The 13,743-nt window shown below is 35.7% G+C and overlaps 1 protein-coding gene across 5 annotated transcripts in view; it reads left to right on the forward strand.

Moving 5' to 3' along the window:
* The first annotated feature begins 7,094 nt into the window (after nt 1–7,094).
* LOC105216892 (putative fatty acyl-CoA reductase CG5065) overlaps nt 7,095–13,743 on the forward strand; it is a 28,190-nt gene continuing 21,541 nt past the window's right edge. For 3 of the 5 annotated variants that reach the window (XM_054232745.1, XM_054232747.1, XM_054232746.1), the window contains exon 1: nt 7,096–7,362. The gene's annotated coding sequence lies outside the window, so the exon portion shown is untranslated. Of the gene's footprint in view, nt 7,363–13,743 lie in introns of all 5 variants that reach the window. The other 2 variants (XM_054232744.1, XM_054232748.1) reach the window with 1 other exon arrangement.

Consider the following 13,743-nt stretch of genomic DNA (forward strand, 5'->3'; position numbering starts at 1 on the left):
GTCAAACTGAATTTGTGGGTCAAATTGTGTGTTATAGCAATAAAATTAGATAAATAAATTGCGAGAGTATAAAATGTTCGGTTATACTCGAACTTAGCCATTCCTTACTTGTTTTGTTGTGATATCGTCTAAATCCCGAAATTCCACTGTGATCCCTTCTTTTAGTATTCTGATTTGTGTCTGATCTCCTAATAACTTTCCTATCTCTCCTTGAAATGCTACCTTAATGTAGTTTAACTGTTAACTTGTGGAAAAGTGTATAAGTATTGAATATCTATAAATATCTATAAAATGCAACAAAGTTGCTAGAGATATAGTTGCTTAGATATAGGGTTATATATACCAAAGTGATCAGGGTGAAGAGTGGAGTTCAAATCCGAATGTCTGTCTGTCCGTCCGTCTGTCTGTGCAAGCTGTAACTTGAGTAAAAATTAAGATATCGTGATGAAACTTGGCACACTTATTTCTTGGCACTATAGGGAGGTTGCTTTCGAAAATGAGCAAAATCGGACCACTGCCACGCCCACAAAATCGCGAAAACCGAAATCAAATAAAGTGCCATAACTAAGCCATAAATAAAGATAGGTTTTTGTACATATCTCGGAAACCAATTAAGCTATATAAACCAAACTTTCTGCAGTTGTTTTTTTAGCCACTTCTTAATACAGTCCAAAAATGAAAGAAATCGGATAATAACCACGCCCACCTCCCATGCAAAAATTAGGTTGAAAATTACTAAAAGTGGGTTAACTCACTAACGGTAAACGTCAGAAACAATAAATTTCATATAAGAAATGGCAGATGGAAGCTGCACTCAGATTTTTTTAAATGGAAAATGGGCGTGGCGTCGCCCACTTATGGGTCAAAAACCATATCTCAGGAACTACTCGACCGATTTCAATGAAACTTGGTTTGTAATAGTTTCCTTACATCCCAATGATATGTTGTGATAGGCCAAATCGCTTCGCAACCACGCCTACTTCCTATATACCAGAACTTTGAAGACGATCTGAATCGTTTACATTACAATATATAAAGTAACAAATACTATGTTTATAGTGTGGCAGCCCCACTCTAAAAATCGCCGAAATCGGACCATAGGTTTTTAAGGCCCCATATATCGAACACGAGGACCTCGGTGCTTCTAACCTAATATTATGGTTTCCAACTTTTAATGGACTTTATACAATATATATGACGAATATGTGGGTCAAAGTTAAATAAATAAATTGCGAGAGTATAAAATGTTCGGTTACACCCGAACTTAGCCCTTCTTTACTTGTTTTCATACATTATGTACACTTTTGAACACTTTATTGGCGATGGCTCACGCACTTTTTTACTGTTAGAAACTGCGTCCTAAAGCGCTGACAATACAACGAACGCATGCGCTTGCACACAACAAAGACGGTATGTTGCATAAATCTTTTGTTGCCTGCAGCACCGTTTTTTTGCCGAGAACTTGTTGACTTGGCGTGCTCGATCTTATAATTAATTACATCGCGCTGCATAGTGTATATTGTAAGAGGTCTATTGAACTCTTTAATTTCAGCAATGTCTCAGTCGAAAGAATGCTGAAAATTCTGATGAATGGCAATTGTCGCAGTTGTTTGAAAGAAGGCAAGTTAGAATTAGCTCAGTTCTGTTCAACATTTATAATACTATGGATGAAATTACATTGTTTTTCATATCTTTAACTATGCGGAAGATTTCTTTCCTTTCTCTCGAAAATCCCAAGAGTTGTCTTATCGGATGCTGTCATCGTCCACGCTTCAGCGCCATACATCAGGACGGGAATAATGAGCGACTTACAGAGTTTGATTTTGGATCGTCGAGAGGGGACTTTACTTTTCAATTGCCTACTCAGTCCAAAGTAGCACCTGTTGGCAAGAGTGATTCTGTGTTGGATTTCGTGGCTGACATTGTTGGAGTTGTTAATGTTGTTTCCCAGATAAACAAAATTATCTACAACTTCAAAGTTATGACTGTCAACAGTGACGTGGGAGCCAAGACGCGAGTGCGCTGACTGTTTGTTTGATGACAGGAGATATTTCGTCTTGTCCTCATTCACCACCAGACCCATACGCTTCGCTTCCTTATCAAGTCTGGAAAAAGCAGAACAAAGATTGTTGCTGCCGATGATATCAATATCATCGGCATACGCCAGCCGTGTACACTCTTATAGAAGATTGTACCTTCTCTATTTATCTCTGCAGCTCGTATTATTATTTTTGACAGCAAAGATTGAAAAAGTCGCACGATAGTGAGTCACCCTGTCTGAAATCTCATTTTGGAAAATTATTGATTTATTCTCCATGACATCACAAGATTTTAGGTTGTTATTTGTATTGTGAACTAAGACGAACCAAAGTATAACTCAGGCTGGAAAGAATGCTAAATGCATGGATTAATTTTATGTATACTTTCAGCATTTCAGTCTATATTTAACCTATTTTAGAGCATTTTAACAAAACCATCAAATGTAAGTGTTGATGAAGTATACAAAACGGATGAAGATGAACTAGCTAAAGAAACTGAGTGGATACTCAAAAAGAAGCGAAAGCTGATAGTTCCCCAACAAATAATAGCCCACTGTAAAATATAAATAAAGACAAGTAAGGAAATGCTAAGATCGGGTGCAAACGAACATTTTATAATCTCGCAATTTATTGATATATAAGTGGGCGACGCCACGCCCATTTTCCATTTTGTAAAAAATCTGAGTGCAGCTTCCATCTGCCATTTCTTCTGTAAAATTTAGTGTTTCTGACGTTTTTCGTTAGTGAGTTAACGCACTTTTAGTAATTTTCAACCTAATCTTTATATGGGAGGTGGGCGTGGTTATTATCCGATTTCTCTCATTTTCCTCGGGGCCACGCCCACTTCCCCAAAAAAAATTACATCCAAATATGGCCTTTACTAGGACGATCCTTTATTCCAAATTTTACTTTTATAACTTTATTTATGGCTTAGTTATGACACTTTATGTGTTTTCGGTTTTCGCCATTTTGTGTGCGTGGCCGTGGTCCGATTTTGCCCATTTTCGAAAGCAACTCTCTCACGGTCCCAAGGGACATGTGTTCATTAAGATATCTCAATTTGTACTCAAGTTATCCGTTGCACGGACGGACGCACGGACAGCCATCCGTATTTTGACTCGCCTCGTCACCCTTTTGTTGCGAGAGTACAAAAAAAAGTGGAAACATTGTACACAGTGCATTATACTTAAGATACTTTCCATCGCTTTGGAAAGTATCTGACGTTATTATGATACCTAAGCCGGTAAACCTCTACATGTCACATCTTATAGGTCAATATCGCTGCTGCCAGATCTATCGAAAGTCTTCGAGAATGACCTCATAAAGAGGCTGAAATCAATAATAGATTGAAAACACCTTATAGCAGTACATCAGTTCGGCTTTCGTGATGATCATCCAATAATTGGCCAGGTACTCCAAATCGTTAATTTCGTTGAAAATGCTATGGATAAAGAGAACGTTTGTTCGACGGCCTTCTTAGACGTGTCTCAGGCTTTTGATAGAGTTTGGCATTCGGGTATACTGCTGAAATTGAAATGAATGTTACCCAAACATGATTGATAGATACTTTCGCATAAAACAAGAGGATGCATACTCAAACTTGCGACATTTGCGGATGGCACAGCCCTGTTAGCAGCAGTATAGTCAACCTCAATATTTACCCATCGAGTGCAAACAGCAGTCAGTGGCGCACTAAATTAAACGATTCCAAATCAATGCACGTAGACTTTACTTAAAAAAGACCATTATACCATCCCATTTATATAAATGGTACTCGTATACCACATCATAATAATGCTAAGTACCTAGGAATCACCCTAGATGCTAAGCTTCGCTGGAAAGAGCATCTCAAGAAAAAAGGGGTGAGCTTGATTTAAAATTTGCTAAGTTTTACCATCTAGTCGGTAGGAGATCCACGCTTTCAATCGAAAACAAGTATATAAATAGAATAATCAAATACTAGAGCCAATTTCGGCCAGTGGAGCTCAAGTAAGGGGTTGCTCAAGTCAAAACTGTTAAGATTCTAGCATTCATAATCAGAGAGAAAGACAACGGAGACCAAAGGCTGGAGGTCGTAATCAAATTTTAGCTCATTGCAAATAAAATATAATTTCATGTTCGAATTTTCCTCATTTTACATTTTTAAAATTAGCCCACGCAAGAAACCTGAAAGTACATACATTTTGAAATGTTTGTTTAAACCCGTGCGAGAGCCGGAGCGGTCTGTTAGTTATATATATATTTGGCCTAGGAACAGCTTCAGCGATTATAGCCGCAATAAATTAAATAACTATCATCATCTTGTGCATTGAATAAATTGTAATCTCAAAATCTAGTAATATTTAAATTAAATTTCAAGCGATTATGCAGGAACACAACACTGCATACTATGTAAGTACAAAACAAAACATATAATTTATAATAACTATTCGAACCTTCTGTAATATCATTACTGTGTAACAATTACAGTAATTAATTACTACATCATTTGAGAGTAAACAATAACATTATACATAATACGTTGGCGAATGAGTTTGCAAAGTATATGCAACAAAACTGTTCATATAAGAATGAACTGATTAAAATAAAACTATTCTGATTTGTTGAAAGAGTTTAGTTCATGACTAGATTGTACACGATAAAAAGTACTAGGGACCTATTTTATTCATATATAGAAGTAATATTAATGATATAAAATATAATATTCGGACATTAATTTGCCTAATAGATGGCGATGAAATCAATATATCACGCAAATCCTATGGTAAATATGTAGGATTTCATTAGTATTATTTATATGTAAGTATATTTGCTACAGAGCCCACGCACTAATGTATTATTCTATTCGATCAATTATCCTATTTTGTGCCGTCTCCTATAAAGTTTCGTTTAAAATGAATTAATATCTAAGTACTGGTAGTCATATTAATATGTTTGTTTCAGAACAATGTCAAATGTAATACAAGTAAAGTTACTAACTTAAAACATAAATTCTGTCAGCCATATATCATTTAAATAAATCGCAGCTCTCTTATCAACACGATCACCTTCATGGCTACTGCTTACGACTTCAATACGCGATAAGAATCTAAAGAGACATGCATCATTCTGCGACTTTAAATATTTACTCACAATAAACTGATTCACAAACACATAGGGAAAAACATCCGAGTATTATATACCCAAGTAATTTGTAAACACCAAAAGCGTGGAAAAATTGAGCTAATGTTATATTATTTTGTATCCAAAAGTTACTATACGTCTGAGATAATACTTTCGCTTAATTTTGTTAAGATATTTAACATTCTGACCGATGTATATATTTAGGCCTATTATGGCACTTAAGATTATGTCAAAGAGCTCAATATATTTGGGAATTCTCACCAAAATATGCAGCTCGAAATAGCAACAAAGAAATTTTTCTTCGTGGTGGAAGCAAAACCAGTAACTAAAGTATGCGCTTATGAGGTCAGGTCACTCGAAACGAAATAGGATACTAAAAAATCATCTGGGAGTGAGATAACGTGTATGTTATTTTCAAAATAATATTTGTATACGTGACTATTATTCGATTTCATGCATCATGAAATAGTTGAAAGAGTTTAGCTAAGCTTGGTTGATATATCTTTACTAGTATGTGAAACGTTTGCCCCAAATTTGAATCTTCGATCCTAACACTGTGATATACTGTTGTGAGTGTGGGCCTTCTATCCAAGGAACATGTGCTCCTTGATATATCCCAATTTCTAATCAAGTTATAACTATCTTTGATAAGTTGTTTCAATAATTTTTTGGACTAATTCGACTTTAGTGTGGCTATTGATGGTGTATATATGAATATGTATCAAATGAAATTTGGAAATTTCGGTTGACACCTCTTCTGAAATGTTGTAAGGTCTCAACTATAACTCTGTTATTTTAGCTCCACTTTAAGATTTCTAACGCTGGCTCCACTATTGTGATACGATTTTTTGTAATTTATGGAAATTTAGTAAGCACATAATAACCAATGCAAGGTAAACATGATGTCAAGAAGAAACAATTAAATAATTTAAAGTAATTTTGAACAATACACGTATCATATTAACCGAAACAGTTCATAAAAAAATAACAACAACAAAAACAATGCTAGATCATCTGCGCCTACTATCGAGCATAACAGCAAGCGAAGCGTGAAGTAAGCCAAAGAAAATGAGCCATGTCTGCGCTGTACCTTCACACATACGCACACACACATAATACGTCACTGAATGCATCCCATAAGACAAAGCAACGAATGCAACTGAGTCGCATTTTTCATATCTCAACAAAGTACAAAGTAAACAATTTGACAGCAAAACCAACAAAGAAGCCAAAAAGCAGTCGACTAAAAATGCTCGCAGCTGAAAATCAATAATCCGCGGCTTAATTAGCGAACTAGCCGCTGGTGAAACAAAGTGCAGCTCGAAACCTGCCGAAGCGGTGGGGTAACATGCCGGTCGTTGCAGCTGAACTGGTTCTGGCTGATGGACGGCGTTGAAGAGCGTCCGATCAGAGATTGCGGTGCGCAAGTTGTTTGAATTCTCCTCAAATAAAAGTAAAAGGCAAACTGAGCAGCTTGCAGCTTATGACTTGCATTTTCTAAATAATTAGTAAGCGCATTTCTTCGTTCTTCTTTCACAGCAGCTAATTGCAGATTCATAGCGACTCAAAGCGCTGGCTAAGGCAAAATAAAACACACAACAACAACAATAAGTCGCACTCTAATAGAGGTAATAAAATTAATTTACTACAATTTTAGCACAAACAACTCATATCGCCGCCATAAAGCGGGCCAATTACAAGCCAAAAAGCGCAACTCGATTTTCGCAAATGTGACACTGCAACACACAAACATATATGGTAAATATGGTTGATTGAGAGTGTGCCGCATTGAGACGGCGCAGCCGCAACCTGCTTGTGATTGCTGTTAGTAAACAAATTTGCCGTTTTTGCTGTAGCTGCTGCTGCTGCGATGGCGCTACGCGCAGTCGGCGTCCTCGTCGGCTAAGCCGGCCGTGCCCATTCATATTAGCCGGCGAGCCGTGGATGGGGCTCAGTCTCCAATCGGACGTTGCTCGGTGCACAGTCTTCGCCTGCAAAACGCAAAAGTAAACGTGAAAGCTGTCAAGTGGAATTGTGAATCGAAAACCGCTCAACTTTTCAAGTTTCAAGTCACTCTGTTTGATAAATTTGCAGCTTAGCAGATTTTTTGCGCATTCAAGGCAAAATCGCGAGTAACCTTTTCGCTAGAATTGCACAGCATCTGATCATCAGTCAAGCAAACGCAGTGTCCGTCGAACGTGTACGTACCTAATCTAACTAACCTAAGGCGACAGCTAACAAGTGTCTTAATTTATTGCATATTCATAAGTTTATCCATTGCCATTTATTCGTGTTGATTTGTGTTGATTTTGTCGCGCAACCCCTTGACAAGTGTCACTTGAGCTCCTCGTGTGCTTAGATGTGTTTGTTGTTGGTTCAGCTTGTGTGCGTTGTGCAATTAATGTTGTTAAGATTAGTTTAACTGTAAACATAATAGCACCGAAGGAACTTATTTTTAAAAGTGTGTGTATATAAAATAGACCCCTAAATGATATTTTTAACTTCCAGGTATTCTTATACTCTCGAAACATACTTAGTTAATGCACTCATATTGGTGTAAATAATGAAAATTTGGCGTGACCCCGTCTTTTCTGGAACTACTCGACCAATTTCATCGAAATTCGGTCCCCAAAATCCCAATAGTATACTTTGAAAATAGGCGATCTATCTATCCGATTATTTCACTTTACAATATTATTAAGTTAAGCCCCAGTGAAGATATCGTAACAAAACTTTGCACAAATACTGCATTTCGATTGTTGCATAGACTTTTAAAGGTCTTACATATAGAAAATGAGGACCTCAGTCAGATATTTAAAATAAATTCAAAAAAGAAAAGAAAAAGAAGTCTTCTAATTCTTTGCCTCTGCGCCAACAAGGGGTAAAACCAGTAGGATATTTTCTTATTATAAATTGCATGCGAAGGCGCAGCAGTGGACACATGCGCATGCGAATATCAAAGGCGGTTGTCGCTTAAGTCTATTGTAGCCTAAAACACGGCAACGCGTTTTTTCGAGCGCATTGTTTACATTATTTAGCTCTTTTATAATTTCTCGCTATTTAACTAATACTTACTGAAAGGTTAAATGTCAATGCATTTATCAAGCTATATGTAGAATTAACAACAATTCTTATCTGAACTTTGCTCGCACTTGATTTATGATTATATATATAACAAGTAAGGGAGGGCTAAGTTCGGGTGTAACCGAACATTTTATACTCTCGCAATTTATTTATTTAACTTTATTTATATTATATAATACACAATTTGGCCCACATATCCATCATATATATTGTATAAAGTCCATTGAAAGTTGGAAACCATAATATTAGGTTAGAAGCACCGAGGTCCTCGTGTTCGATATATGGGGCCTTAAAAACCTATGGTCCGATTTCGGCGATTTTTAGAATGGGCTGCCACACTATAAATACAGTATTTGTGCAAAGTTCTGCGCCGATATTTTCACTAGTACTTACTTTATATATTGTAAAGTAAACGATTCAGATTTGTCTTCAAAGTTCTGATATATAGGAAGTAGGCGTGGTTGTGAAGCGATTTGGCCTATTTTCACAACTTATCATTGGGATGTAAGGAAACTATTACAAACCAAGCTTCATTGAAATCGGTCGAGTAGTTCCATTTTCCATTTTCTAAAAAAATCTGGATGCAGCTTTCATCTGCCAATACTTATGTGAAATTTAGTGTTTCCGACGTTTTCCGTTAGTGAGTTAACCCACTTTTAGTAATTTTCAACCTAACTTTTGTATGGGAGGTGGGCGTGGTTATAATCCGATTTCTTTAATTTTTGGACTGTATGAGGAAGTGGCTAAAAAAAAACGACTGCAGAAAGTTTGGTTTATATAGCTCTATTGGTTTGCGAGATTTGTACAAAAAACTTAGTAGGGGGCGGGGCCACGCCCCCTTCCCCAAAAAAATTACATCCCAATATGCCCCTTCATAGTGCGATCCTTCATACCAAATTTTATTTCCATAGCTTAGTTATGGCCCTTTATGTGTTTTCGGTTTTCGCCATTTTGTGGGCGTGGCAGTGGTCCGATTTTGCTCATTTTCGAAAGCAACCTTCCTATGGTGCCAAGAAATAAGTGTGCCAAGTTTCATCAAAATATCTTAATTTTTACTCAAGTTACAGCTTGCACAGACGGACGGACGGACGGACGGACAGACAGACATTCGGATTTGAACTCCACTCTTCACCCTGATCACTTTGGTATATATAACCCTATATCTAACTCGTTTAGTTTTGGGTGTTACAAACAACCGTTATGTGAACAAAACTATAATACTCTCTTTAGCAACATTTGTTGCGAGAGTATAAAAATGTTTTAATAATGCTCACCCATTGACGGCGCATTCAAAACTAGTGCTTAGCCTCATTATTAATTGCAACGAGTTACTTTGTGATAAAATTTGTATGAATGATCGATGACTAGGTAATTGTCGCTAACTGTAAAGCTTACAAGATGATAACTCTGGTTGCAATATCATCAGACGGAGAACAGGACATACATCTGCTATTTACTACTAGAGCACTGTGCAACTACCAGCACTTGCACCGTTCGGTCCTCCTGCCCAGTGGAGTGCTGGAGAATCTTTATGTTCATTGGTCAACCATGAGTTAAGGTTGAAAATCCTGATGGATGCCAATTATCGGAGTTATTTTAAAGACGGCAAGGTAGAAATTTCTCGTGACATACTAGCTGGTGTTAAAACCAATCGTCTGAACAGATATGATGGGTTTAAGAAGCTTAGTCTATGTATGAGGGTTTAGATTCATATTTACGTTTTTTTGGTACCACGAAAGAACTATAAAACTTCGCAAGTCCATTTCAGATAGTTATTTGATTTAATTATCAAGAACTCGATTTATAGTAGACCTCTTAAATTTTTTAATGAAAATCTTTATTAAAGCAAAGACATATTTATTATTATTATTTCGTATACGGTGATGAAAAAGTTATTTATGATAGCCAAAAAATATTCTACCAAAACTATCCTTAAAACACCGAATTTTGATTTCTTCGAGTGAACTAGTAAGTTCTTTTCTCTTTTCAGCATAGATCTCTCCCACGTTAGTGTTTGTGGGTAGATTTGCATACTTACGAAAGTGAATTTCAATTATATTTTCAAACAAGAAAGGAAGGGCTAAGTTCGGGGGTAGCCGAACATTTTATACTCTCGCAATTTATTTATTTAATTTTATTAACATCACACACAATTTGACTAAATATCTGGCATACATATATGTTTATGGTATAAAGTCCATTGAAAACCCTAATATTAGGTATATGGGAGCTAGGGGAAGTTATGACCCGATTTCACTCATCAAAAAAATTACATCCACATATGCCCCTACCTAGAAAGATCCTTTGTACCAAATTTCACTTTCATAGCATAATTTATGGTCGCCAAGAAACAGGTGTATGAAGTTTCATTAAGATATCTCAAATTTTACTCAAGTTACCGCTTGCACGGACGGATAGACGGACAAACGGATGGACGGGCGGAGAGACATCCGGATTTCAACTCTACTCGTCACCGTGATCACTTTGCTATATATGTATAACCTTATATCCAACTGTTATGTGAACAAAACTTTGTACTATCTTTAGCAACTTTGTTGCGAGAGTATAAAAATATCGAATGTTTGTTTTAACTTAAATATTAACAAACGAAACAAAAAAACTTCAGTCTAAAATTATGCTTAGCTTAGCTATTTGCGGTCCCTACCGGTCTTAGCTATTTTAGCGCTTAGGGTTTTAGAGAACACATACACATTTTTCAAGTTCCCCTGAATTAATAGACTAAAGCTTACACATGAAAGTAACAAATATTTACTTTACAAACTTATTACAGGGTACGGTTTCAGCTATAAAATTGGGTTTTTGACCAGATTATTTCAGGAGGAATTATTATTTCATATATTTATCTCAATATATCTAACATCTGTATACAAAATGTGCTAACTTTATGCAAAATTTATTTTAATATATAGATTTCCATCAATCATCCTTCAGAAAGCTATATTCATTGAGTAAATGCTATCTTCGTCGTTGGTTAGATGAAGGTGCCTATTCTTAAAGAATGCACGTTCTTTATAGACTAAAAACAGGCACTAAGACAGAGGACAGAGAGATCATTCTATTCAAGTTAAGAAAATATCTTATAATATGACCTTAGTACATATTCACGTTTAAGAAATAAATGGTTTCATTTAAGGGTTGTAAGACCTCTATAATTGCTGGAACAATATTTATTTAAAAATATTCTGTTTACACAGTTGTTCTTGAACCCCTTTGACGAATTGTTCATTTGATTCGAAATAACTTGACTTACGAAAACGATATACTTAAATCACAAGCATTAGTCGTCCTTTGATAAAAACTATTCTTACAATTTTAAGAAAATCAGTTTCCTTTCTATCGTAAATCTAATAACTGAATCACTTGTGTTTATCCGTTTTCATGCTCAACGAAATGGGAAAATTTAAATGTCGGAAAAAGATAATGACGCAAAATTGTACGCAACGAAACAACCAATTTCCTTGAGTAACGATCCGCGAAATTTGAGAGATGAAAAGGTTGGAAACAAAACGTTCCATGTTATTTATTTCGTAATAAAACACACGTATTATATTTCGATTTTTAACCCAATCTAGAGTTTAGTGAATTTCTAAATAAATATGTAAAATATTCACATCTCGGCAAATATTTTAGGCGATCCAAGTTGTACAACACTGCAAAATGAAGCGTTCAAAACAAAATTCAAAAATGCAAAATTGAAAATAAAGTACACAGTAAAATCTAAATCGTAGCCGACAGCGACATTAAAATGTTTGCGTTACAAAACTTTAATGTTACATGTCATTGAAGTGGAAAAGAAGTAGGTGGCGGTAAACAACAATAAGATAAATGAGAAGATATCCGAGCAATGGCTTGTGGACATATTTATATATATATGAATATTCGTACATAAGTGTATAGTTATATGGGTATAAGACAAAGGGCATCTAAACTGAGGTAATTTATTTTATACAAATGTACACACACTATATTTGTAGCTAATTAAAACCTAAAAGCTTCGTTTTCTTTGTAAATAAAAAATGTTGAGAGCTTGTGAGCAATGTTTAGCGCTCATTTATGAATTTTATACCCAGTAGAGATATTTTGAGGTTAAAAAATAATAAAGTGCTATTAGAAACGCTGGTTCAGAGTATTGATAGTATTCAAGAAATGAGAAAAACCTATTACTATATTGTTAATTTCCTCTTCATTGGCGCTTATTTCTTTCTAGTGAACATTATTTTAAGGTAAAAGAAGGCCCGATGTTCAATTTCGTTATAATTTTTGAACGGTGCAAAATATCAGCACTTTATAGTTCTTCAAATAGGACTGTCTCTGTTGATGTTGCTTGCTTTTCAAAAAAAAAGATGTCTAATCATCATATTTATACATACATTATTATCTCTCATTGTCACATGTTCACGCGAAAATTCGTGAATTTTACGATTTAAGAGTTCCGACCTCTCAGGATCATCAATTCAGTGTTGGTGTTGATCGAACACTCAAATCTTAGTGAACGATATATTTAGCAACTTCCTTCGATATCTTCTGCAATCATTTTGTATACAATTTCATCCATAATATCTTTTTTGAATGACCACTGCGTCCATCGTCTCGAGTTCTGTTGGAGTAAAGCAAACAACTTTCGAATGATTGCTTCATCTCAAAACATCAAAACTAGTGTAACCAAAATGCTATATTACTGTGAAATTTATACACGTGTCTTTTGAAGAAGCTAATAAAAATAATAAGAAGCTAATAAAATCTCAACCTCTTTATAATCGTATGCTTCAACGGTACACTCAGGCTTCTGTGAAATATGTTTACGAGTATTTTTCCGAAATACCCCAATGCAGTCGTAACCCGCCGGCACTCTTTGGTAGTGTTGTTTACATGTAATATGCACAAAATTTACAAAAAGTAAGACAAGGTCAGGTCATGAACTTGTGCCGCATCGTTGCATCATACTAAATGCGACCATTCGGGGCAACACAATTGCTGAAGTTAAACACTTCAGCTTTGGTCGTTCGCACAAGCATTGGTTACTCATCTTCTCCACTCGTACATTTCGCACCATATAGTAATTGTTGAGCTTTCAATTAGTTGTAAACTGACGTTTTCACTTTTTATGCGTTTTCTCATGTTTCTTCGCACTTAACCAGCGCAATGTGGCATTAAGTGTGCACATTAAGGCATAGTTATGCTCGCCTTTAACAGTTTACACTTTAACTGGACAACACTGGTTAACTCTCGTACCCTTGTATGCAATTAATTTAGAGTCCATTAGTGGCAATATGCACAAAACACTGAAGCAAATAGCTGATGTTGCATTTGCTAATAGCTTTCAGCTCCAAATATTTGTGCTAAATATTGTCATTGCTCAAAATGTGAGAAACAACAATGAGCAAAGGTTAGAAGCACTTAAAGTGCAGTTAAGAAATATTTTCATGCAGTTCTGTAAAAGACATATTTCATAAGCATTAGAAATCAAAAAGCAGCG

Source organism: Zeugodacus cucurbitae, chromosome 6 (genome assembly GCF_028554725.1).
Source record: "Zeugodacus cucurbitae isolate PBARC_wt_2022May chromosome 6, idZeuCucr1.2, whole genome shotgun sequence".
Lineage (NCBI taxonomy): Eukaryota > Metazoa > Arthropoda > Insecta > Diptera > Tephritidae > Zeugodacus > Zeugodacus cucurbitae.